The following is a 27,816-nucleotide window of genomic DNA, read 5'->3' on the forward strand; positions in this document are numbered from 1 at the left end:
TTTATTTTTACTCTAGAACGCTGGCAGAGCTTCCAAGCTATCGCTGTGCTGAGGCTTTGGTGCTGTTTGTTTTAAGCACAACACCTCAGATGTCAGCCCGGGTGCGTGCACCGAGTGCCCGCCCACTGCTTTCACACAGCTCTTCCCCTGCAAATGAGACTCATCTGTGCTCCCCTGCGGGAACAGGGACAGCAACAAACCCCTCCCCACAATGCTGATTTGAGGTGTGTTTTTTTTTTTTTTTTTTTTTTTTTTTTTTTTTTACTGCTGCAAACAGCTAAGAAGTTCAATCAACATTTTTATTTTAGTCGTGGCCTCAAGGAGTTTTCGGAGGAGAACGAACTGTTGCAGTTGGTGACCTCCGTGGTGCGTCCACAGATCTGAAATGGTGATTTCTGAATCAGTCTTGTGATTGAAACACAGCTTATCTTTAAATCAATATTCAATGTCTTACTAAAGACTGCACTGATGGTCTAGCCACTCTATATCTTGGAAAGCTGGAGAGCAAGTCACTTAAGCTGTGATCCTATTTCCAGTCAGGCATTTCTAGCTTGAAATTCTAGCCTGTAGATCTTGTTAAGATTACAGATTAGGGGCTTGCACCCAAGCAGAGTAGAATTCAGGGGAGTATTTCTATTGAGTTTGACAAGCATAAAATCAGACCTGCTCAGAACACGAGAAATCACACTTGTAAATCTTTTGTAGATCACTATCAATCATTCCTTATTTCTTGTGAATGTCTCCTCATTATTTCCATTGTCAAAACTTGGGTTGTATCTTGACAAAACACGTCATTTCATTAAAACTATGTCATCCTTCTAGTTCAGATAGTGAAAATAAAACCAGAGGGAGCTGAACGTTTTGCTACATTCAGTATGTGGTGTCAGGATGAAAGATCCCTGTAAACTCTTGTTTTTTGAATGTTGCACTTCTGTTTGTAAGCACAGTAAATGATAGATCTCAACACTTCACACTTGTGGGATAAAAGATGAGTGTGTTCTGAAGAACATTTTATCTTAAAACCCAAAAGCTGTAGATGATCTGTAAGTGCCACTAGTGCCTTTGAAAGCCACTATTGTACTGATTATATCTAAAGAAAATTCTCGTTACTCTCCAGTGCCATCTGTTACCTTTCTGAAGCTGTCATGTGAAAGTGTGTAAGTACACCAGGCAGACTTGTGGCAGGTTCTGCTTTTTAGGTGCAAGTGAATGCAACAAATTCATAAATGTTGATGTATCAGCTAGGAAGTGACTGCTGTCAGGATGTGCTGAGCAGATACACATCTCCAGCCCTTGGGAGGCACAGTCTGAAGTGTTCCCACACATCTGTGATTACTCTGAGTGTGTTAAGCCAAAATTTGCATCTAGAAATAACAGGAATTGCCAATGTTATGGACCAATATCCTCTTTTGTTGTCCTTCTTCACCTCTCACATTCAGACCTGCTCTTTCATATTCAGGCCTGCTCTTTCATTACTAAATAATTTTCCACTCCCTCCCTATCTCTTGAAAGATCAGCAGATCAAAACTGACAAAAATGGAGCAGAAGCCTTGCCTTTGGGAGGGTTTCTTATTGTTTTGTCCCTCCTTGCTTTCTCTCAATTCCTGGATGTTTCCTATCCAACATCAGCTACTTTTGTGATCTCCAAAGTTCTCTGTTTTATCAGATCATGAAATAAAACCGGTGGGTAAAATTGATTTCAATACATGATAGTGCCACGCTGGTGGTCATGTGACACACTAAGTTGTTATTTTAACCCTTGATAATTCAATTCCATGCATGGCTCTGTCCAGTCAACCTGTACGAGCAAGGGCAATGTTAAAATCTGAGTCAAAAATCAGAAAATGCATGTCTGGCAGCATTGTGGAGCTCCTCTGATGGACAGGGTTAACTTTTAAAATACTACTGCTGTCCTTAACACTTGTATTTAGTGCAGTTTAGAAATAGAAACTGTGTTGTTCCCTGTAAGTGCCCAAAAGTCCTGCAGAGGCAGCTCATGCTGAAGGAAGGTGATTGCTTTGCTGGAGTGGCACTTACACGTTCAGTAGGACAACAATGACAAACTTCACACTGGCTTGGAGTGCTCGAATGAGAATACAGAATTATACGTTAGTTCCACAGTGTTATCCAGCTCTGTAAACCTTTCTGAGAGCAAAAGCAGTCAGTCCCCTCATTTCCAGGATAGAATCTGGTTAAAATCTCAGTTTCTCTGTTGTATGAATTGTTTTAGGTGACTTTCAGCCTGGCTTGGAATGAACATAAATCCATCTATTAATATGTATCTTAGAATACTTCTGTGAAATTTTTAAGTTTTGTGAAATGTTTCTACTGGTGTTATAGTGAACTTTTTAGTTCTGTCTTTTCATTCATTGTTGAAAATTAATGCACTGAGGCACTGAAGTGATGAGACACTCATGAATTGATGCAGAAATGAATAAAAAAGTAAAAAGGAGGATTCCTTCCCAAATCTTTTTTGACAGAGTTCTTTAACAGTTTTTTGTGTACGTTTTCTCACTGATACTTTCTTAAAACACTGAAAAATGTGTGTTTTCTTAAAATCAGGACGTCATCTACAACAATGATGAAGCCAGTGACTTCAGTCACTGTTTGGCTCAGAGTAGAAGACACCCAAGACCTTTATGAAAGGTTAAAATATTTGAATTAGCTACCACATTTCCAGCTTTCTGATTCAATGAAGAGAAAAAGTCATTTTCTTCTTGAAAAATGGCTTTCAAAAGACGAAACACTGACAGGCCCTACTCACTGTGGCTCATAATTTGTGCTGCTTTGGAGGGATAAGTAGGTTTTCTTTGGAGAGTGTGTGGCCTGGCAGACTCCAGGGTGACTCCAATCCTTAGGGATACCTGTGGTGAGAACATTGCCAAGGGTTTGGCTGTGGCTTTCCTGACCCACTGGAATGAGGGAGAGAAGGATTCATCCAGCTGCTCTGCTGGGGCTCTAAGAGCTGCTCCAAGGGGGGTTTTCTCTCTGGTGCTTGGGTGATGTTATGAGAAATAAAAATGTTTTTTTATAGGCATATTGTGAAGTTGTAAGATATTCAAGTCCCAAACTGGGACTGGGTATCAGGGACTTTTTCAGCCAGATAAGGGAAATATAAAAGTTCCTAGAAACTAGAATTTTTTGGGGCCATGTGAGAATTTTTGTACACAAGGGTTTCTTCTTTCTCTGGGCTAAGAAAAAGGAAGATGCATCATTTTTGACAGAGGATACCCAGCAGCCAATTGAAAGAAAGGGAAAGCCCCTTTTCAGAGAAAAGAAACCTTTTTAGGCAAAAATGAATACATTAAACTTATCTGAAAAGGGTGAGGATTTTGTGAAACTAATTTAAACTGAAAGTGTCTTTTTCCTCGGAAACTTGGTGCGAGAAAGACCCAACGTGCTGAATAAATTCTTCCTTGTTTCTTTGCTCCCCGAGTTTATGCCGTCTTTCTAAATTTAAAAAGAGGGATATTTCCCACAGTGTTAATGCTGGATCAAGCTCTGGTTTAGTTTGTGGAGTTGCCATGGGCTGAGCACTTCATTGTGACAATTTAGGGTGTGCAGAAACTCCCCAAACCTGGAAGGTTGTTTGGTAGTTTGCTGCACTAATTCCTGCTGATCTCTTGCAGCGGGCTGAGCCAAACAGATTCTCTGAAATTTCAAATCTGTATTTGTACTTTATGCTCACCTTGTTAAAAACACGAGTTAGAAGTGATCGTGCTCTCCTTCGTTGCTTGTTAATAACCCCAGATACCTCTGTGTCTTAAGCTTAATTCTCTCACTTCAAATATGCAGCCCTGTTTAACCTCAGCCCCGCTCGCAGTCGGTGTCGGGTTCACAGCCGGTGTGTGTTGCTGTAGCTCTCTGCTGATACTGGAGCTGTGTTTGTTCCCAACAGCCTCTCGTTCCACCTCACAGTTTACAATATTGCAGAACAGAGTTGAAACCAAAGCAAAAAGGAAGCAACTTTTAACAGGCGTCCTTCTAGGTAGCTCTTTCAAAGTAGATTTTTAAGAAGGTAAAACATCCGAGGGGAAGGTGTGGAAGGCTCTTGGGCTTAAGGAGACATACACGGAGAGGAAGGGGGAGTTGGAGGTTTATTTTTGTGGGGAAGGAAGGTAAATACTTGAGCTTTTGTTGCTCAACACATAAAAATGTCTAGCACATAGCCTCCACCTCTTCAGAAATTCAAAACTAATTACATCTTAATTTGCATATCAAAGCAAATTACAACCTAATGAAACATTTGCCTGCCAAACATTTCTTTATCTTAATGAACAGAAAAAGAATACCTATTATAGCCTGATTAAAATGTCTTTGTACTTGTCCAACAGGTTACACTCTGTATATATAAAAATATTGTTTCACCATCTTACTGGCAATGGGAACAAAACAGATTCTAATTTACAGCATAAATTTCATTGTTTGTATCCATAGATATAATAACTGATGGGGGAGAATGCTTTGGATTTACACTGGAAGTAGAAGAGAGGGAAAGAGTTTAATTCTGAACAGATATTAATTATGCTATTTGGAGTCTTATAATGCTTAGAATTTGAGAAATTGGTGCTCTTAATTCATATATTACTGCAATCATATACTGTGATTATTTTTTCCCCCAACAATATTTATCTTGTGAAACTGGAGAAAACTCTGGCATAAAATGAACTAACACTAAAAGTATTTCCCTGTAGGGAAAAATTTCTTTAACCTGTGTTACAATGAATTTATGTAATACACAAAGGTTACTATAACTTTGGCATAAATACAGTGCCATAAATCTGTTTTACTGTGAGTACATGTATTGGGTGGAATATGTTTTATTTACTTAATTTGAAAGTCTACACACTGCAGCTGTTTTGGATTATTCTCACTACTCTTTAGTAATTAACCAAAAGCTGAAATAAATTTGCTGAACAGAACTGTTCTTAATACAAATGTTAAATCATTTTTCCCCAAGTGTAATTGTACCTGAATAGATGCAACTGTAACATGAGCCATAAAAGGAGATAAAGCAGCAACATAATGTACAATTTCCTACTGCATAATGGTAACTGAATAACACATGCTCCAGGAAGAAAAGTAATTTAAACTGTATTACAACAAATGTCATATTTTAAAATGGAAACCATCCATCATGTGTTGAGAGAAAGCGTTGGTGAAATACAATAATTCTAAGGAATGTACTTAAAAATCCTTTCAGGAGTCCATTTAAAATAAATTGATGGAGTTAATTCCAGGACATCATAATAAATGGTAAGGGACAGATACACGTATGTCCCCTCCTCACTGTGTGCAAGGCTGATGATTGCAAACTTGGTGGACAGCAACTGTGTGAAATAATCAAAAGTGATTCCTGTTCTGTACAAGGTAAAGCCTTCGTTTTAGGAAATGATTAGTGCATTTATAAATCATTTTGGCAAAAATCCTAATATTAAATTCAGATTTTTATTCCAGTGGGTGTTAGGTTGATGGCAGCGCAGTAAGTTTTAACACTGAAGGCCAAAGCATGGGAAGTGGCAGTGAAAAACGTGTATTTAGGGTTAGTAGTGTTTTTCCAAGCCTAGAAAATGTGCTTAGGATTGATTACATTACATGCTCATGCCAATGGAAAATGGTGACTTCTTATAGAATTTCCCTAAAACAAGTAAAAACTGCAATGCCAATTCAGTTGCTGTGATCAAGTCTTCTCTTGTGGGATGGGAAGGCACAAGACTTTGTCCAGCTAATAAAATGAGATCTGGAGCTCACTCTGGAGGAGAAAGACATTAATGGAGGAGGGAAGAAGTAGTTGGTAGGATTTCAAGCCTATTCTGTGACTACAGAAATTGCCTTTAACCCCCCATTTTCTTACTGCTGAGAGGAGATTTATGTACCCACTCACTGAATAACTCAGCAGTTATCTTTAAGTCTGTTCCCTCCCGTTCTTCCAGATTTAAGACCACCTCTTGCCTAGAGCCAGTCATCTTGGGATGGTTTACCCAGTGAGATCTTTGCTGTTGTAGCATAATTGTGTTTAAAGATTACAACAACAGACTCAGCCAGCTTGGAGGGAGGAAGGTAAAGAAGTAGGAATCAACTAGCTTGAGATACTGTCTAACTTTCCTCACCTGAGTTCAAGGTGCTTCTACATTCAGCTACAAATTTATTACAGATTTTTGGGTTCTGGTTTTTTCCAGAGTTCCACAGTTACTCTTGCTCTTACCCACTGAAGAGGGTCCCTTCTTGATGATGTACTATCCTGCTCCTCTTGCAGGTGAACTTCCCGAGGGCTGGGTTTAGAATGCTTGGGCGAGGTGGAAATTTTAGAGCCTCCTCCAAATGGATTGAACTCCGTGGGTAACTCCATTATTGCATCATTAACTCCATGTAGTGTCAATGTGTGGAGGGAACCTTTCCTTGAACATCCACCAGCACTGGTAGTTGGGGTGCCAGGAGAAGCTTGGCCTGATGTGAGGTGTTTTGGAGATCTGCAGCGTGCACTGGGGGAATGTCTCCCTGTAGGGACATTAAAACACAAGGAAATAAAGGATCTTCCCTTATCCAAATGTTATTTCTCTACAGAAGGGCCCTTTTGTTTCCTACTGCAATTCTTTGGAAGAGTGGAAAGTGTGCAGAGAGCTCTGCCCCTTATGGGAGGGGCATCCTGGAGCTTACAGGAGTTTCGTGTTGTCTCTTTGTCTATAGATTTGCTTGAATATAAAAATGTGGTAAATTCTATATGTTGGGAGTCTCACACCCTCTGTAGTTTGCTGTAATATGGCAAGTGCTGTTTCCAGCAAGCTTTCTTTGTTTTATTGAGTCCTTGCTTCCTTACTTCTTGTCTGGATGGATATCTAGAACATACCCTGTAGTTTGGAATTAAGTGTATTTAAAAAGAAAGTCTACCCTCAATCTCTCAGTTGGCTCCTATCAACATTTTGCCTTTCACTTTGGTGGCTTTGAGTTCTGCTCTTTTTCTGGAAGCTGTTTTCTATTTTGTTACACTGCTTGAGGTGTTTTTAATAGGGGCTTCTTAATACTGCTTAAGAAATATTTGATACAGCCAGTTTGAGTCCATTCAAGCACTTGGAACAAAGTGCAGGGGAAAAGGTTCTGGAAAGAGCCAGTATTTGGAAGATGAAGGGGGTGTGTACAAATAGTGTGTGATTCCTGCTCTTGTGGGCTGATTAACACAGAGCACTTATAAAACCAACATGAAGCACTGCAGAACTTTATGCTTTGGTCCAGAGAAGAATGTAAGGAGAAAGTATTTGACCTTTAAACTGTCAGCAGTGTTTTGGCAGACAGAATGCAGGCTGGAGTATTTCAATGGGGTGTGAAATATTTCTTTAATCTCTAAACCCTGAAAAGAGAGAAATTGAACTCTATGCTCTCCTGCACAGTGTGTGGATTAAAAACAAGACTTCTGTAAATGCAGATTTATTTTATTTTCATTCTTGAAAGGTAGAAGGTGCTGGAAGAGGGTTTTGTCTTTGGGCATTACCTGTGCCACAAGGAATTTAACAAGTTTCCTGAGCTGCAGCTCACTTAATTATTTTTATTCAAAGAGCTGGAGAGTGGAGCTATAGCCTTCAGAGATACACACCCAACCCTATTATGGGCTGAAATTTGCTGTATCCTTCCTGGGGTTTAGCTTTACCAAACAGCAGAGATTATTTGTTGAGGTGGTTGTTAGCAACACCAATGAAATGCATCAACGTGCCATGACTCAGTAGGAAAAAACTTGTGTTTAAAACAAGGCTGAACAAAACTTGAGAAATGCAAGGGATAGGAAGAAACCACAGTTTGGATGAGATGATTGCAAGAGTGTGGAATCTTATTTTTCCTGTGTGAAGTTTTGAAGAAGAAACAGTTTTTGATTAGAACTGAGTGCTGTGTCTTTGGCTCACTATCCCATTTTTTTGGCAGATGACTGCCAGAGCCTGGAACTTTGTTCTTCAACTACCTGTGTGTAATACACAAGGACTAAAGACAGAATTACATCTCACATGAGAACCAGACTATATAGTTCTAAAATGATTATTTTAAAATTCATATGCCTTGTAATATCTTCATACATGTTTACATCTGTCTATTGATTGTTATAGAGTGTAGAAAAAAGTGTAACGTGTTGTTTATGCCCAATGATATTGAGGAAATCAAAGTTTCATCCTTCTTTCCTCAATGTGGAGACAGTAGGTGTGAATTAGCAATTACAGCCTTCACATACCTGACCTCCCAAGCTTAACAATTAGCATCTATTATCTGCCTCTGTTCTCCTGGAGGGTGTTTGCAGAAAGGAGGGCAGGTTTGCCATTCTAATTACAGCGGTGAGCAGCACTGATGTAATGGAAATGATTTAGGAGAGATGTAATGAGGTGAGACCAGTTGTGTGGAGACAGTCCTGCTATCACTCGCCGCAGACTGAAGGGCTGTTTTTGAAATGGTCCCTTTTGAGTTTATTGAGGTGACAGCCCGAGTTTATTTGGGTTGTTACTTGTGGCAGCGATGAAATGTGTCTCGTCTGATCCAGACTTCCTCTGGCAGCCTCAGCAGGCCATCGAGATCTGTGTCCCTGTTTTCCTTCCTCCATTCTCTTTGAAACAAAGTGTCAAACTTTCTTCTCAGCTGCAATGAAGTGTTATGAGAATAAATTCATAAATTGAGAAGACTCGCGGATTCTGCAGTGATTTGGTTTATGTGGAAAAAGAAAGATCTGGATAGAAAACTAGATGATGCTCATCATTTGAGAGATTATTAACAATGTATTATGGAGACAGATGCTCTGGTTGGAACTATAGAATGTGACCCTTTTTTCCAGCATTTTTTCTTGCCCTACCTGTACTGATACTTGAAATAAATTTTTCTGAATAAATTTAGTCCCATTTATTGTAAGGTAACTTACTTTTACTAATGAGGTAAAAGCAAACAAAATTGATCTCAAATGTAGGAGTGGAAGCTAAAAATACATACCAAAATTCCAGAGCTTGAATTTTGGGAGTGAAGATAAATTTTCGCCTTACAAATGGGGATGAGGCTATCTACATGGAGCACTGCATATCCAGGAAATTCATGTTCACACTTCCACTGTGTCCCAAGTCAGCATTTAATGCTGCATCAGGCAGTATTTTTAAGAACAAAAGCCTTTTGTACATGAATCTGATATCCAGCAGCACATGGAGGTGGATAAGAGCATCCACTCCCTGCTGTGATCTGGAGCTGCCTTTGCAGAAATTGGCTCTGCTGGTGTGATCTTTCTGCTGTGACAAGGTGGGGAAAAATCTCTACTCTGTGCTCCCAAAGCTGAGGATCTCCTTATGCTGATGGCTTTTCTCTGTGTTTGTCTTTCAGTGCAAACAGGAAGGCTCACTTTCCTCTAAGCAGGAAAGATGATTATTTGATGAAAAAGAAACTGTGGCTTTATTGAGGATAGAATGATGTAATCTCCAGGGTGCCTCTGTCCAGTCATATTTTTATGTTTGAGAGAGCAGAGCTCCTCAGCCTCATCACAGCAGAAATGAATATGAGATTATCTCCGGGGAATGGAAATTTGGGGCAGGTTTGCAGAGCTGTTGAGATGCTTGGCAGGTAGTGATTTGAAACAAGCCACACCAAATAAAGCCATTTATCTCTCACGTGCAAATTTTTCAAACCCTCGGAATGTGAGTGAGTACTTGGGTGTTTGTACAATTCATTTGGAGTATGTTAATGGAATGCAGGAGTGTTTTACAGCACATAGTGGCAGAAGGCTGAAGATCATTATGACATGTGGTTGCTATTTCTAGTCTGTCTTTAGGTAATTATGGTCTTTTTGACTAACTCTTATGTGCAACCTGCCAAAAACCATATTTGTATATTCTTTTCTCAGGTATTTGTATGACTTAGTCACAGATGACTTGATAAATAGAAGTTGTAGTTACTTATTATTATGTGCAGTTCCTGGAGGAGAGAAGCACCTCTAAAACCAATTCCTTTAATCTTTCATGACTTCACAGTGGCCTCTGTTTTTTTTTCTTTAAGAAATAATAACTGGAGTATATTTGTAACTAGTTTGGAATACTGATCAGCAGTTGTTCCCTTATTTTATTTCTTCACAATTGATAATTGAACAATTAGCAACTGTAGTGATTTCTTGAGTTTTGAGTTACTTAACCAATGAAACAACATTATTTCCACTGTAAAGACCAGGTCATATGTTTGATTTTTATTTTTATTTTTAAATCCCTTCTGGCTACTTCTGTTAATCTATGTGTGAAACCTTTATGAATTCCAATATTTCCTTTTCCAGGTGCAGTATATCTTAGAGCTAATTTTCCTAGATGAAGTGAAGCCTGGTATTCCACCTTTTAACAGGTGCTCTTAAGGGTGCTTTAGCTCGTTGTGTCTGTGTGTTATTGGCACAGCCTCCAAGTGCTAATCTTGAGAGCCTTCATATCTTCCTTTTGAGCAGCACACTTTGCTGAAGTGGGAGATCCAGCTCTGCTGGTTTAGTCTTCAGCATAACTGAGATCCCTCAAACCAGAGCAAAGCAGAATAACTTCTATGGAATTCCTGGATGCTGCTTCATTGTTTGACCTTTAGCAGTTGCTTTACTTGGAGGCAGCGGATGAGATCTCATAGAACTACAAAGAAACCACCACACTTTTCACTCTCAGTGAATTTTTGGCATCCAGGGTGTCTGCAGGTGGTGTGTGGTAGAGGTCAACTGCTGCCTTCTGTGGCAGGTGACTGTCTTTGCAGTTCCAGCCATGTTGCACTGCTCTGTTTTCCCTGCTTGCACAAGGTTAGGAGAAGCTTCTTCAGTACCAAATTCAGGATACATCTACTGCTTCAAGTGTCAGCAAAATCGGCCTCAAGTACTCTGACTGATTAGGAAGGACTGAAAACCAGTGCAAAGTGCTTTGTTTATCAAATGGGTGTTTTTCTGCTCATATTTGCATGCACATAGCTGTAAAATGTCATCATTCAAGTGGCAATTAAGGCAGCATGTGCAAACTGGGCGATTCTGCATGCAGCTGGCCAGTTGTGCATGCACAATTACCCAAATTACAAAGGCAATCACAAAGCCTAGAAATGCTCCTCAGCAGTGTGAAAATTGTCTCTATTTTGTATCACAGGGTGGTTTCTGGATAAAGCTGTGATAAACTTGAGGTTGTGGATTTTTTGTCATGGTCAGGAAGTTATTTGGTAGCGAGGGTGTCGTTTAAAATTGTGAGCTACTGGTGTCTTCTGTGTTTTTGAACAGGCTGAGACAGAGTTATAGATCAGAACTTTCCTTTCGTGGGGCAGCTTGTTTCTTCTTGTGTTATCATCCCATACAGTACTCCATCAACATCTTAATGAAATGGGTATGGTGGGATATGTATTGAACAAGTGAGTTATCTACTGAATTAATCTTTAACTTACTCCCTGCTGATTCTGAATAGTCATGCATGTCATTTTATTTACCTTCTGAAAGTGGGAAAGGCCACACTCTAAATGGGAGCATCTTGTGTGTCTTGTAGAATTGCTACTTCAGAGTACCTGAGCTTGAGATTAGGACTGAAGCTGAACAAGGCTCTGGAACAGGGCTTTTACAACCACCACAGTACAAAAAACCTGTGTTTCCTACATCAACATAGCATTACATTTCTCCATGTCAGTCAAAAATAAGCATATCCCCAAATGTTCCAAGTCCATAATAAGACACAAGAAGAATGGGAAAGGGCCTTTAGGAGGTCAGATACTCTCTGTAGCAGCACACAGAGAAATTCTGGGAAATTGGAGATTCTCCAGGGCAGAAAGGTGGCCAGAAGGAGCCTTATAGAGCTGGTGCTTGTGGCAAGAAGTGTAACTGAGAGCTCAAGAACACTGTCAGAAAGTACTTAGTATAGAAGCAGTTGCTCACCTTGCTCTTCCAACAAAAAATAATTGAGCTTTGTAGTATTAGAAAGGATGTTTCTTTCTGGTAATGAACTAGTCACAATTCAGCAATTTTCAGTTGTGTAGATACGAAATTTATAATTAAACTTTAATGTTACAAATTACTCATCTCTATCCCTGGTTCCCTTACAGGAACAATGGAAAAATGCAGAGAACTGTAACACATAAAACTGAGTGAATAACCATCTCCTTCTCTTCCATTAAAACTCAATTGAAATATTTCACAGGGATAAGCAAACACAAAATAATGAGTTTTAAAATGCTCCTGTCTAAACAGGCGGATCTTGAGATGCAAAGCAAATGCTTGTTGCTGCAGAAGGGCTGCAGGCTGTTGGTAGGATGGGTAAGGAGATGGGAGCAGCTGCACTGCAGGGGACTAACCACGAGACAATAACTGTGTGTGTAGGGCTGGGTGTCACAACCAGTGCTAGTGGAGGGGGAGGAAACAAACCACTGGAATTTTCTCTGTGGGACAAACCTCCTCAGAATAAATGAGCATCTCCTGGGGGAAGCACATCCCGACTCACAGACGCACAACTTTAGGAATTATCAGCTTTGAGCATCTCGGCCAAAATGAATTCTCTGAAATGATCCTTGCTGTGTGCACTAACACAGCCCTCCCTGACTGACTGCAGAGGCTCACACTGCTAATGAAGACAGAATGCCTTGCAGCTTGTAGGCAGCAGTGCATGTCCTCCTGAGCTGCTCTGGAGTGCTAAATGTAATCTCTGAGATCTGGGACAGAGGCAAACTGTCCCTCAAGGATACAGCACTCGCTTTGCTGGACACATTTATATATATATATATATATATATATATATAGGTCATCCTAACATTCAGGAAAAGGAAATCAAGCCAACTAAAGACTTATTTCTTTTCAAAGTTCTTATAATTGATTCACATTTAGAGAAATTCTCCTTCAGCTCTACCTCAGATGTCAGTTTTAATAATTCTTCTGTGCTTGGACACACAGGTGCTACTTTAAAGCATTTGTAATCCAAATAGTCCTGACTGAGGAGTAGATCTATGCTTCAATAATAAAAAAATAATTCTATGTGGGAAACTAAGGAATGGGAAGCCTTGGGGTTTGTAAAGAGCCATAAACTCTTCCCTTCCTGTCAAATTTCTCTTTTTTTAGCACTCCAGCTTCATACATTGATCTTCTTTTACAAACATTCAAATCTTACCCAAAGACTCCTTTATGTTTTATTCTATTACTATATATTATATATAATAATAGATATATGTTACATTTTAAAATTATTTGGACAAATCCAGGGGCTTAAGTGTAAAAAAAGACAGGGCAACAAATAGCTTTTTGGGAAAACATCCTCATGATCAAGTCAGAAATATGAACCTTACATATTATAACTCCAAGTAGTGGAGAAAATTGGAATGAACATCAATAAAGAAAACCATGATATCTGAAGAGATTAGTTTATTCATCAAAAGGCTGATTTGAACCCATCAACCTGATGTGCACAAGGACAATCTCCTCCCCAACCACAGTTCCTCGAGCAAGAGTAGCTCAGTAGCATTAGATTGATTGCCTCTAAGTGTTATCTACTGTTCATAAAAGGCAAATTGCTCTTTCTCATTCTTTTTTGGCACCAGATTTAACCTTGTTCCGCCTAAAATATGGTTCCTTAATGCGTGCAATTTTAAAGTATTTGGGCTAACTATGAAGGCTAAAAATGTATATTGGTGGTAAATGTGATTATAAAAGGTTCTTTAATAGACTCTAAATGGTACCTTGTTATGACCCCAAACTGACTCCAGCTCGGGAATGTGGGGCTGGGACTCTGCAGCTCTTACTCCTGGCTCTCCTGCCCTGATTTGTGGGTCCCTTCAATAGCTCTGCTGCCTCTGATGTTCCAGAACCTGCCCATGATTATTTCATCCAGCCAGTTAATCAATTCCAGGCTTTTTGGAACGGTAGGACAGGCAGTGGGCTGGATCCTGGTCAATCAGTTCCCTGGACCCAACCCCTCCCACACCTGGAAACAGCTGATACAAGAGGAGACCTGGTGCTGCTCCTAAAGTCACAATCTGACACTGCCTCCTGCACACCATTTTGTCACCCTTCCACATGAAATATTATACTTTTATGTAGTTGAATCTCATTTTTTACTCCTGATAATTAATTGTTGAAGTGCAAAATGTGTATATTCTGTACTGAATAGCAGGATCCTCTTGGATTTATGTATGTCTATATTGCTTTGATTTTCTGTTTTCCTCTAAAAAAACATGAACAACTTTCCCTTCCACCCAACTAAAACTTTCTTGTGTTCCCCAAAAGACAGAGCTGTGCTGTGGGCTCCCTGTGGCAGGGACCCTTTCACATGTCTTTATTTTAAATTTGAGTTGAAATTAATGCAAAAGTATAAATAACTGGATATTTTATGCAACAGTATAAGTAACTTTGGATCCCTATGGAAGATGGAACAAAAAATGACAAAGTAATGAGAACGTTTTGATGAAAATATTCTCTTCCCCTTTGGAACCATCCTGCAGTAACCAGGAATGGCTTCCACTATGAATGAGGAATGTTGGCTTCCTTGTCTCCTATTGCAACTTCAGCACTATTGAAATTTGGAGGGGAAAGGTTTTCATTTACTGTTTCTGAGTGCCAATACACAAATCAAGTGGTTGGACAAGCCTGGAGAGAAGCACATCTCATTCTGGAGACAGACAGGGCTGCTGCAGAGGCCGAGCGGTGCCGCGCAGCCACTTTGTCACGGTGTCCTCTGACACGGCTCCTGTGTTGCCTCTGAAATGCCAGGCTGTGTGTTAAGACAGATAAACCAATTTGTTCATGTGAAAGTAGCTTGGCTCAGTCCTTCAGCGATGCTGACAGTGAACTGTTCGCTTTCCAATTGGGTGGAATTATGCCCAGTTACAGAATTACTTTAAAAGTTGTTTTAATGAACTGTTTAGCAATCAGCAGTGCAAGAGAAATGTCCCCTGTTCCTTATGCTCTGGAGAAGCAGAAAGATTAAATGGGCAGAGCCTCTTCTTCCCAGACATGAATTAATTGTTTCTTCTAGATCTTTGCTTTGCCCATTCTCTCTTAGATCTCTTCCTTAGGCAGGTTGCTTGTGACAGAAGGAGGTTGTACCTAATGGGCAGCTGGATGTCAATATTGTCCTGTTACCCCTAGGATTGAAGTTTGGGAAGTCTTTTGGACTTCTGTTTTGCCTTCTACCTCTTCAACACCCTAAAAACCTTTGGCCCTTTCTCAGACCAGTGGGGACAAACAGTGAGGGTGATTAGTCTCTCCTGCTGTGGCCTCCCTGCCTTCTGGTGTGACGGGGGTGAGCTGTTGCTTGTGCCTGCCCTGAATCTCCCTGCATCTGGAGCAGGCACCTTCACAGCAAAAAACCCCCCAAAACAACCAAACCCACAACTCTAACTCTCCCCCTCTGCCCTGCTGCTTGCTTCTCTTTCTCCCAGCTCCAGTGTTCCCGTTTGATAGGTCAGGGATACCTTTTCCCCTGTTAAATGGGATGTTTCCAGGTCGAAACCTCCCAGTGAGGTCTGAACCTGAGCAGCAGCAGTTCATTCATATACATTGTGAAGGAATAAACAACCTCTGGGACCAACCTTTTACCAAGTCTGATCAATTCTTAGGTCAAATGCCACTCACCAAATACAATTCTAATTCTGTTGTGGATGCATGATAATTATTTCCATAGTTCCTGCTTTTGTGTGGCCTGAAGTTGATTCTCTTACGTAGAATTTCAACCAATGCAAATTGATCTGATATTTCAAGCAACAAAACTGTGCCTTTGCAGCCTGTTATTCAGTGATGTTTAAAGTCACAGGTCACAGTGTAACTGGGTACAGATGCCCACCATGAGTGTTGCACGAGGAATGGTGACTTTTAGCCTTTGAGTAAACTGAAAGTATGCACTATTTATTTTAAGCAAGGCTCCATCCTTTTGAGATGAGTCACTGGCATTTCTGCCCAGCCCCAGCACACTGACAGAATTAGTTGTATTGTCTTCAACGGTAAGGAAAACATTTTCAGATTTAAAGGATAAATGGTTATGTGCTGCAGTAATCAGTTGTTGCAAACATTTTTCTAAATCAGCCTGATTAATGATTACATTCTGATGGGTTCTATTTGAACACAAATCTGGATGTTATGATTTTGGCAGCAAGCAAAGACCTTGTGTTTTGACTGCTTGGTTGGGTTCAGAAATCAATGTTCCCTTTTGATCAGTTCCTGTAAAGAGCTGACTTTGCTTTCTAACTGCCTGAACTAAAGATGCAAAGCAACTTATTACTTTCTATGGTCCAGATGTGAAAAAAGACTAGAGCTGAGATTCACATTTGTAGGAGAGTAAGTCTCTCTAGGCCTACAGACAGTTTTGTAGGGGATTGCTAATCTTGGAGAGGTTTTTGCTGTTTTACCTGAATATTCTCTTGAATGAGCTTATGCAGACTCCAGTCAAAAATAGTTGGAAGAATAAATATTTATATACGTAGTGGACATTGCAGGCTGGCAAACTCCTTTTCCATACTCATGCAATTCAGGTGGAGTCCCCTGAGGGTTGGGGAGTTGATGAAGCAAAAATGAAATGTAAAACAACCTTCTGAATATCTTTACTACTAAGCAGGACAGTTTTCTGTTCTGGTTCATGAGTCAGAATGATGCGTGTTTGTAAATCCAGCAGAATGAAGTGTAGCTGTTCTGGGTTTAATGGCTCGATTTTTTATTTTCTTTTTTTTTAACCTCTTGATGTTTCTCTGCTCCAGAGCTGGTGTCATAGAAAAGCTTGGGGTTTACTTATTTTTGTGTATTATTTTCATTCATCTTTCTGTAATTTAATCTTTTCAATGGTTTCTTCTGCATTGCAGCTTAGTACCTTTAGCTACCAGATGTTCATCAAAATTTCATGTTACCTTCTTATCTTTCCCCTTTTATTGACCAGATGAATCACAGCAGATGAGCATCCAAATTTGGTTAGAGATTGATTTCCTATGAATCTCTTCAAGAATTTGGATTGATTCGGAGGAATATGGGCAACTAAATTACCTGTTGCTCAACCAAAAATAAATTGCATCTCCCATGTGTTTACACTTCAGTTATTAGTGAACGCTCCCATTCCACCAGTTTTCCAGCAGTGACTTTATCTTGACTATGTTGCTGCTGGAAATAAAGCATTTAAGCAACTAGTTGAGTTTCATTATGACTGTTTTCATTAAATAAGGAAAATATATACCTTTTAAAAGCAACTGAGAACAGTTCTGTGGCTGCAATAAGAACTGAGGAATTGGATTTCCCTCAATAAATGATGGTGGCTCTTATCAATGACAGGAGCAGTTGGGTCAGACTACAAGTATATTCATACCTATAGAAAGACAACCAGATTCTCATAAATGCCCCCTCTTTGGGTGCTTTGTTACATACATCTCATCTTATTTTAGGCTTTGGCTGCCTGTGTCTGTATCTGACCTAGTTTTCCTGCTTATTTTAATAGTAAATTAAGAAGGTTAGGTATTTTCTGGACTTTACTTAATCTTTACCTTATATTTAATCATAAAATAGGTGTGAATATTCAACTTAAACAAACATCTCACTTTCCACGGATCAGAAGACCAACAATGTGTAAATCACATCTAGGGATGTGAGCTAGTGGACAAGTGCTGGCTCATGGAAAATCAAGCAGGTGCTTATGGCAGTTCAATATGAGATCCAGCACCCACTGGAAACCAGGAGTGCTTTCCAGGAAGTTTTCATCCTGAACCTCTGCCAAGTTTTACCACAGTGGTTTATCTGTACAGTGGAATCACTTACCCACTGTGCAAGACTGAGCTCTGCTTCAGGAACACAGCTTGGATATCAGTGTTACACCAAACCAAAGACCTTCTTGATAAAGTTCAGACCATATTTCAATGGAAACGTTTGTTTTTGAAAATAGCAGATTATTATTTCTGTGGAGAAGTAGCTCTTGGATGCTCCCACTTAAGTCTTTATCCATTAGGAATAGGATGTTTATGGATCAGAGATGATGAATTTTCACTAGCAGTTTTTTCTATGCTGATTCAAGAAACAAACCCTTCCTTCAGCCCTCCTTGAAGGAAAAATTAAATATTTCAGCTAAAAGCCTGATTTGGTTTTCACAGGTGACTGCTGACTATTCCTATCTTGGTACAGTTCTTTTTCAGTATATTTTATTCTTCTTTAGACATGTTGCAGTTAGGTTAAACTCTCTAATGAACTATTCAACTGTGTATGAGAGCACAGCTGTTAATCCAGACTTTTTTAGTCATTAATCAGGAGTATTTCTGTTACATAAACGTGACTGTAAGGTGTAGCCAGCTCCATGAATCAAAGTGACCTGTACAAATGTGCTCTTCAGCATTTGGAAGTATGGGCAAAACCACAACTATAACTTCCACTCACCTTGTACACACGGAGAATTTCACCTCCAAAAGTAATCTCTGAATGGGCTTTTTAAACATCTTTTTTTCCTGAGAAAATTAGGTGGTGTGTGTTTGAAACAATCTACCCCTCAATGTAAGTCAAAGTTAAGCCTACCTGCATTAACAAATATATTTCTTTTTTCTTCTCTCTATTTCCCCCTTTTTTTTTCTTCTTTTTAACTTATACCATTATCTACTACACCAGGGAGTAAAAATAAGTTAAGTAAAAGGAAATCATGGTTAAAATCAAAACTCAAGAATTAGCTCTCACTTCGGGGGGGAAATTATTGAGCACAATGCAAAATACATTTTAGTGAACAAAATAATGAGAGACTTACTTATGAAAAATACAATCATTTTACAAAACCTTGTATACAGTGAGTAATAATCAGTTCTCCATAATATTAACCAGAAGGAGCACTTAAATTTTTTTGACATCCCTAATCATGGAGCCCAGGGAGAGCTACAGAACATTTGCATTAAATTACTCCTCATTTTCCCAGCCACGTCTGCCCCTTCCATAGGTTTTGCTGCCAGTATTTGTGAATTTGGCAGAAGCCTACAGATTTCATAGCTCAGATTGTTGTCCCCTGCCAGGAATATCGGGGCGAGGTGCCTTAGATGCTGCATGACAATGAGGGTTGAGGGCAATCCCGCTGGTTTCCGTGTGTGGCGCGCGGGGGCATCGTTCCTGTGGGATTCCTGAGCAGATCCTCGTGTGCATCGCTCCTGCTGGCCCGTGTTTCTGCCAGAGCTCAGGTGAGCTCTTGGGGGAAGGAGGTGAGCCTCCAATTTCCACAGCAGCAGTGGCAGGAGGGCTGGAGTAGTTCTGACTGCTTTGTGCTGCCTTTCCTGAGGTTATCCTGCAGGGAAAGCTGCCTGACTCGTGCTGCCACTTGCTGTTGTGGGCTCCTATTCCCTTCCCAGGTTCTATTGTTTGGGCTCCTGCCTTAGGAGTGACAGGTGGGCTTGTTTCAGAAGTGTTCATTCCTGGCCTAATTCTGCTTTCATTTAATGCTTTCCAGTACAACAGAAGTTGTGCCAGTTGAGCTGTATCAGCAGAACATCTCTCTCCCGGGGCAGATCAGCCCTGTGGGATTACACTACTTTTATGCAAGCACTGCCTATTAAAAGCAGGCTCATCTGAACCACATGGAGTAGAAACCAACGTAGCCAGTGTTGAAAACCCGGATAATTTGGGGGAGTATTCTATAGCTGTAGAAATATGTTAACACAAGGGCAATTGTGATAGGACAAGGGGAAATAGATTTTAGCTAGATTGGATATTCCAAAGAAATTCTTGGGGCCCTGGCACAGGTTGCCCAGAGAAGCTGTGGCTGCCCCATCCCTGGAAGTGTCCAAGGCCAGGTTGGACGGGGCTTGGAACAACCTGGGCTAGTGGAAGGTGTCACTGCCCATGGCAGGGCATGGAATGAGATGAGCTTTAAGGTCCCTTCCAACCTAAACCATTCTCAGATTCTATGTGGATTTAAGAACTTGACTCATTTAGAGTTGATTATAAAAAAAATCCCAGTGCCTTTAGAGAAATGGAGTGGCTGCTTTTGAAAATCAGAAGTAAATATGCCCAAGAACTGTGTAGCAAACACGAAAAGCAATTCAGCTACAGGTGTGTACATTCAAAAAGTACCTGTGAGGCTGATAATCAAGGTTTGTTTTGTTGGCCTTGATGCTACAAGCTGGGGAACCTTTCCCTGCTTATTGCACTCACAGAAGTAATGTGTGTTTCTTCCCAGAAGTGATGACACCCTTGGGAAAAAGGCAGGTCTAGAGCATCTGAGCTGGGATTTCTGAGAGGGAGTGAAACAAAACCTCAATTAAGTGGATTGGATTAATGCTGACTGGGAAGTGGAATTGATATTCTGAGGGAAAGGAAAATACTTCCAGAAAATGGTTGAATATTTCCCCAGTAAAAATTAATATAGAACTTAAATGCCAAAGCAAACAAACAAGCAAACCTCTGGAATTGTCTAAATGCTGTATTATCTCATTACTGAAACGATGTATTTTGATATTAAATATTAAATACTTTGGCATTATGTAACTCAATATTATGCAGGTCAAAACATTAATTTCTTTTGGCATTGCTGAAATCAGGTTTAAGAGGAAATAAATGCCCTTGAAATGTTTTATTCTTGGTAGAACTGCCTTTTCTAACAAAAAGCTGCTGTGTTGAAAACTAACTGGTCAGCTCTGTGTTTCAGCAAGAATCAACTCATTTGGGTATTACTGGCTCTCTCCCAAGCAGCTTCTGCTACCAGACTTGGATCTATTTTCTGATCTGCAGAGTGGATAAAAGTTAGTTTTCTGGCAAGGATGTGTTCATGAATTGTGCAAAAAGAAATAATAATAAATATCATCTGCTGTGGGCTCTGTTTATTACCTCCTCTGTTGATATAACTTAATGTGGTACAGATTAAAATTGTTAAAATTAAGATTATCCTTGTTAAAATGCACTATATGCCTAAATTATCTTATGGACTTCTTTTGAGTTCTTGTGGGCCACCACCTTTAGCCCCACACCATGGAAAGTCTCTCCGGGCTGGGGGAGGGAAGTCGCTTTTCCAGCCAGCGGGAAGAAGGTGTTAATATTTTAGCAGTTGCTGGAAGTTTCTTTCACTACTCTGTGGCACTGGCTCTGCTCCATATTTAGGGTTTCCATCTCATGAGGATTCTGATCTAATACTTTTACATCCCTTGCTGAAACTAAAGCCCTAAGTAGGCTATTTCAGTGAGAAACACCATCATCTTGTCCTTGGTGCACACAACTAAAGTCACTGAACTAGAAGGAAGAATTACTTGAGGGAAAGTTTTTGGCATGTGCTATGTAGCAGTTTGGACCTGGGTGATCGTTTTGTCTCTCTTTACCTTTAAATCTGTGTCACCTTAAGCACTGTAGAACTCTAAGAAGATTTATAATTGCTTCTTTGGAAACAGTCCCAGTGATTGTCTGATTATAACGTTACAGGGGATCCAGAGCAGTCCTGGAAACTACGAGCTTTATATGTCACGGAGGACTTCAGTCTATTGAAGAGCCCCCTACGTAGTGATTTTAGGGGAGGGAAATTAAAAATGCAGCCTGAAACGTGGGTTTCCAGCTGTAACACTGCAGTGATTTGCCACAGAGTTCGCAAAAGCAACAGGACTTCTAAGAACTCCTTCTCTTGCTGTATCCTTCTCATTTATCACAGCCCTTCAAGGAGCTCCTCTTTAGCAGAAGCCCATTCCCACCTAGCTATTATGTCTTCTTATTGTGCTCATGAATCCAAAGTGGAGAGGCGCTGCTGGATGGGATTCTCTTCTGAAAGGCTGGGAAAGCTGCCTCAGGAGTAAAATTACCAGCCTGACAAATTGTTTTCATCCACTTTTCCTGTCTGCTCTCACTAAAGACACGGGTGGGGCAACGGGATCACTGCTGTGCCCCACGGGTGGGACTGAGATCTCTGCCGGCAAAGGCAGCTCTTCCCTTTGACAAGTGGCTTTTGTTTGCCACACAGGTAGAATTTGTATTGAAATGGGCTTGTGAAAGTGAACTAGGAAAAGGAATTTCCCTTGCTGGGAGAAATCCTGGATTAGTGAACAAGCCTGGCTAAAGTGCCTTGGGAAGAAGCCTAGGAGCATAAAAGGAATGGATCTATTTGCTGGTTGCTATTTAATGTGTGTGCTCTCTCTGTGTCATCTCTGGGAGTGGCTGTGTAGGTAGATGTGCTCTGAGTGCAGAAGAAAGCTTTGGGCAACCGAGTATCTTCCTAATGTGATTACTGTGTCTGTCCAGGGCATGTTTTTAAGGCAGTGAGGAAAGCAGTGAGGAAGTTATAATCAATTTATATTGATACAGAGCATTTTCATAACACAGTGTTGAAAAGACTTTGTAGAAAGGTGGGTCAATTGAGAGGAAAATGTGTAGAACTGAAGTAAAAAAGGCTGAAGAAGGTTCTCGGTGTTTGGGTTTTCTTTTTCTTTTTTTTTTTTTTTTTTTTAAATTAAACCCTCTGGATGAAAAACTTCTGTATTCTTTATAGATGTGAAAAATACTGCCTGTGGAGCTGCTGGTAGTTCATTATTCAATTTAATACAGTACCCTGTTTCAAAGACTGTTCTTGCAAATGATTATTCTCTGCTTCTGTCAGCCTGTCCTCACACTTGGAGGACCCTTACTGAGCCAAGTCATTTAAAAGTCAAAAACTCAGTAAGTGTGTTGGTTTTTCTTAACACTGACTATAGTAGCAAACACATCTGGTATCTTTGCTTTATTCCTTAAGTGATCTGGTTTATTTTTGCATTGATTACTATCATGGTGTTAGTGCATGGGAAAAAAGTAGAGACTTTCTCTCAGACGCTGTTTCTAAGGCTTTGGGTACAAACTGAGAGGACTGGGGCAGAAAAAAGCTTAGGAAACTTTTCAGAAGGAAATTGTTGGATGTGAATGTGCTGGCAGCAGGAAGAATTCTTAGGGTTCTTGTCTGTGACCTGATCCAAGGAGAGATTTCCAGTAATGTTACTGGACATTGGATCAAGCTGGATATGGTTAGTGGGGCTTTGGCATAAGTACCCAGAAAAAGAAGGACTAATATTACCTGGATCATTGGCATGTGTCACCAATGTGCAAACACCTTCTAGATGTAAAACCATCGATTAGATCATCTAGTTCTCATATTTTGCATCCTACCTGGCTCTTGTAAAGTTGTACCAACAATATTAAACATGTTCCATAATGAAATAGGCATTTTGAAGCCTCTGCTGTTGATTTAGGGAGTAGATAAGCAAAACAGAACAGCAAAGAGGAAAAGGAAGGACACAAACCAATGTCACTTAGTCAATGAAGTTTTCAAAGTCTCAGCGAAAGAACAGGGTAATACAATCTGTGCTGTAGGCTCTGACTGGCTGAGGTGAAACATATGAAGAAACATTTGCTATAGAAAAGGAATATTCATATGAGTATTAAAAATAATATGTATGTGATAGTCTTTGCAGCGTACCTTCTATGACTCATTTTAAGATACTCTACCTTTTTTTCTGTTTGTATTATTTTTTCTATTGTCAGGTCCTACAATATTTTATCCTTTTCTATCCATTTATTCTTTTCTCTTTCTGTGTAGGAGGTACTGTAAAGCCTCTCTTTGATTGTGCATTGATGTAAAATTGAACAGTGTATATTATGAATGTACTGCTGTCCCCTGGCAAACACTGACAGATGTTGGAATACTTATTACTCTCACTTCATGATCTTATAAATGTGATCTCTTTTTATTATGAGGACATATTTCATTGCTTATCTGATCCAAACCCCATTACAGTTTCTGGACAGATTCCTATTGATTTCCATAAGTTTTGGAACATTCCTTAAGATCTTTCAATTCAAAAGCAGCTTGTGGCAGTGTAGAAAAGGGAAGATCAGAGGGACCTTGGCAGCTTTCTCCCTGTATTCCCTCAGTGTCTCTCCCTTCCCAGAGTCAAGTCACAGCCTCCTTTGCTGCTCCTGCCATCCACAAGTGCTTTCCTATAGCTCTCTGCCTCATTGATTCTCCATCTGTTTTAATCTGAACATCTTTCTGGTGACCTCTGTTCACATCTGGTGTAAATATGCTACTATTCAAAGTGTTTTTCCTCTGCCAGTCACCATTTCAGGGAATGATTTATTGTAGCAGGAGCCGTGTGCTCTGTGCTGTACTAAGGGATTCTGCCTCGAGGATTTCTCATGTCTTGCTTGACTGAGGCTGGGAAGCACGAGGCAATGTGCTGCCAAGAGGCTTGACTGATAACCTGTCCCCCCAAATTAGGGGGTAAATAAAGGAGATGGGGATCAGACAGGCAGAGAAGGTAGCTGTTAGACACATTTCCTCAAAGTCGTGAAGGACCCAAGCCAAACCTTAGGGATGTCAGTCAGGGGTCTGCCAACCAGTCTGAAAGACATCTGAAAACAAATGCTGGAGGCTTAACCCATTTGTCTGACTTAGAGGACAGTGCCTTAATTACAAGAAACTTCTCCTTTTGCACTTAAAACCACAATATACTTCATACAGATGGAGCCACCACATTACTACCTAATAGCAATTTATATTCTGAAGTTGTACAGATTTTTTTCTCTTATTTCAACACTAGATTAAGAGGGGAAGGAATTGTGACAGAATTGCTGTTTGAAAAGGAATTTGAATACAGACCAGGTGGTTAATTTGCCCACATTAGTTAGGATGTTTAACAAGGGAGGGTGCAGTCTGCAGTCAAGTCTCTGGAAGAACATCTCTATTGCTATTTAGCATCGCTGCACAGCTTTGCATTTTTGCCCACATTCTTTTGTGCTGTAGCCTTTTTTTTTCCCCCAAAACACCAGGCAAAGAAAATAGCATATGGATGAGAAGTGGCATATCTGAACAGCTCCGTGTGTCTGTTCCATGAATTGGTACAGAAGAAAAGGATGCATCATCATGCTTTGATAACAAGCAAATCAGGAGCAATTACTTTTCCCTTTCAGAGAAAAGGGGATCACTTACAGTACTTCAAAATAAGATTTATTTTTTCCCCCTGGAGAATAATAATCATTCTCTCTGTAAGCTGAGACACTATCATTGCTTTCAGTCTCTCTGAGTGTGGTGTGTGAATGCATCTCTGCACTCAGGAGAGAGATTGCTGCTGTTGAACTGGAGAAGCTCTGGTGATGTCACTTCTTAAATATCACTGACTCCTGATCCAGTTGGATCAGATTTTGATCTTTGTAACACATCCTCTATTCTGAAGGAGAAAATGAGTAGAGCAGATTGTTTTCCATAAGGTTTTGGCAACTACAAAACATTTGTGAAGTGATAATGCAGTGATTGCTCATGTCTGAATGAAATTCTATAAGGAAAGCACTTTATTTCCTAGCAGAAACTCATGGCAAACAGATATATCTTACATCACAAATCACAGGTGGGGGAAGAAACCATATTGCTGTTGTGCAATAAATGTCATGTCAAATAATGCAGATTGAAATTAAGAAGCAAAGACAAACGTAAATATCAATCAGTTAAAACAATTATTCTCCATGCGTGGCTTTATTTGTATTTATTTTCTATTTTCCAATGGGATTTGAAAAACTTCAACAGTTTCATGACAAGGCTTATTTCTTTAATACTTGAAGAGGCCGCATGAAGAAAGCACGTTATGCTGATTATAAACACTAATACATTATTAATGAAATGAAACCAGCTAATTCATTAGCCAGTGTTAATACTTGCAACAGGAAAAGCTAATGCCTTGTTTCTTAGTAGCATTTCTGTGGGTGTTTTCTGTCACTTGGCTTTGCTGCAACACAGAAATATGCTGGAATAGCTTCTCAGGCTGAAGCTACCAGTGCCTCTTTCCGTGTCTTTTCCTCAGTTAGGTGTGATATCCATCCTGGCCCAGCTGCCCCAGCTCCTTGCCCTGCTGTCCCCTGCAGTGCTGGCCCTGCGGGTTTGTCCTGGCCCCAGGCAGTGGAGGCACAGCCCAGCTGGGACACTGCAACTGGACTTTTGTGTCCTGGAAGCACAAGCACTCTACGATTTTCTTCAAGCCTCGATTTCCCCCAATCGATCTCCTTTAATCAGTCTTTTAAGATGCTCCTGAGCTGCTGAAAGGCTGTCTGAGTTGACCACCTTGCTCAGTCCCACTGCCCTCTTCCTGTTGCTATTATACCAGAGCCATAGAGGGATAGCATTACACCGGCTTCTACTGTGCCTATGGAATTCCAGGAATCAACAGAGCAGCTGTAAAGCCCGTGCTAAGAGGGAGCTAATGATGGAAAAAATGCTCATAATGCCTGTCTTTTGGTGTCAGTCCTGTAGCAGTTGTTGTCTGTGAGGCACAATAGAACATCTGGAAGCGAGAGCCCTTCCGTTCAGGTGGCTGGAATTGCATTAGCTGCTCTGGCATAAAGAACAGGATTAGAATGACAGACCTCCCCACTGAAATGTTTGCTTCTGAATAAACTTGTCAAATGCAACAAGGAGTGTCATGGCAAAACTTTCCTGCCTCTGCTGTGAGAAGAGCTGTTGTTTGTAGGCTGACAAGAGGGCTGTGTTTAATTGAGCTGCATTTTGCTGCCGTCTGCTGTAGGCAGATACAATGAGAGGGGGCAAAGGGCAGGTTCAATTCATTGCTATCAAGCTTCCTTTCTTCTCGGAGCAGGTAACAGCAAAATAATTCCTGCAGGTTTAAAACGGGTGCGTGGTAGCAAGAATGGGGGAAACAAGAAACTGCTGCAACAACTTCACATTAATTTATGCTCAAGAGATTCACCATTCTTTATGGCACAACAGGGGACCCTAAATATAAAGGGGAATACAAACTAAGGAAGATAATGGAGAAGGAAGGCAACCTCCAATACCTTTAGAGTTCCTGTATTATTCCTGTTTGCCAGAATCCACTCTGGTGAGCGTTCACTTCAGCATAATGAAAGAGTAGCTTACAGTATAGCTTTGTAGAAACTAGGTCAGGTAAATTGGAGTTGCTATTGTAGCTTTATGTGCTCTTCAGGTGTAGATCTAAATTCAAATAAAAAATTTTAAAAGGGTACCTTTCATTAGTATCCATCACAAAGCTATCATGCCATTCAGTACATTAAATCCTGACAACACAGGTCTGGTTTAGGAAGCTTGGTTCAAATCCCAGCTTTGTCAGTGACTAGTTGTGTGGCCTTAGAAAAGTAAACCTACACTCTTTTTATGTCCATCTCTACCACACCTATGTCAGAGGCCTCCTAAGAGACTTTCTCCAGCAATACTTGGAAAGATCACAGAGAGAGGCAAAGACATTCATAAACACTAAAATACTTTAGGAAGTTATGCAGATAGTTTTGTTGATACTTGAACTACTTCAAAACTCATTTCTGTTTTGGAAATGCCTGTCTTTGCACCTTAATACTACTATTTCTTCTCCCAGTGTTTATTTCCTTGTTTGTTTTAGATTATGCTGCAAGAAAAAAGTAATACCAGTTTCACAGCCTTAGTTGGGGGGTTGGAAAAGCATCTCCACAGCCTGTGTCTGCCTTGCTCAGAAAGCTGCAGTTTGGGCACCACAAACAAACCTGTTGCATTTGTCCAACTTTCTTTGTGGGCTCAAGTTTCATCCCCCTTCTCGAGTTGTTCAGCCTGTGCTGGGAGGTCTCACTAATGTCCTGCCTTGTTGCTTTGTGCCACCTTGGTTTGTCTACAGAATGCTCTGCTGAACTAATGAAGGTGTTATTTGCCACTGTAATGATTTTAAACATTGGCAAAATCAAACAGAAACTAGTGCTTCAGTGAGCCAGTGGAGTCACACAGGCAAGGAAATATTTTATTATAACTTCTTTTTAACACTTTCTGAAGAATTTTAGCTTTCCTCCTCCCCGAGAAATGGGAATATGTTTTAGATTGTGTCCTCTCCAGTCGATGCAATTTAGTTTTGAAAGATTAAACTCTTTTTTTTTGTGCCAGTTGATAGTGATTTGGGTTCCTTGGTGAGCCC

At 40.3% G+C, this 27,816-nt stretch overlaps 1 protein-coding gene and 1 long non-coding RNA gene across 3 annotated transcripts in view; one reads left to right on the forward strand and one right to left on the reverse strand.

Moving 5' to 3' along the window:
- CDH13 (cadherin 13) overlaps positions 1-27,816 on the forward strand; it is a 447,401-nt gene that overhangs the window by 43,975 nt on the left and 375,610 nt on the right. The window lies entirely within an intron of this gene.
- On the reverse strand, positions 286-2,863 carry LOC120322836. Its single transcript, XR_005562769.1, has 2 exons — positions 2,765-2,863; positions 286-380 (listed from the first exon to the last, which is right to left on the reverse strand). It is a non-coding gene; the product is annotated as an uncharacterized LOC120322836 (long non-coding RNA).

The sequence above is a fragment of the Pipra filicauda genome, unplaced genomic scaffold (assembly GCF_003945595.2).
Source record: "Pipra filicauda isolate LSUMZ 115617 unplaced genomic scaffold, ASM394559v2 scaffold159_size1710840_pilon, whole genome shotgun sequence".
NCBI lineage: Eukaryota > Metazoa > Chordata > Aves > Passeriformes > Pipridae > Pipra > Pipra filicauda.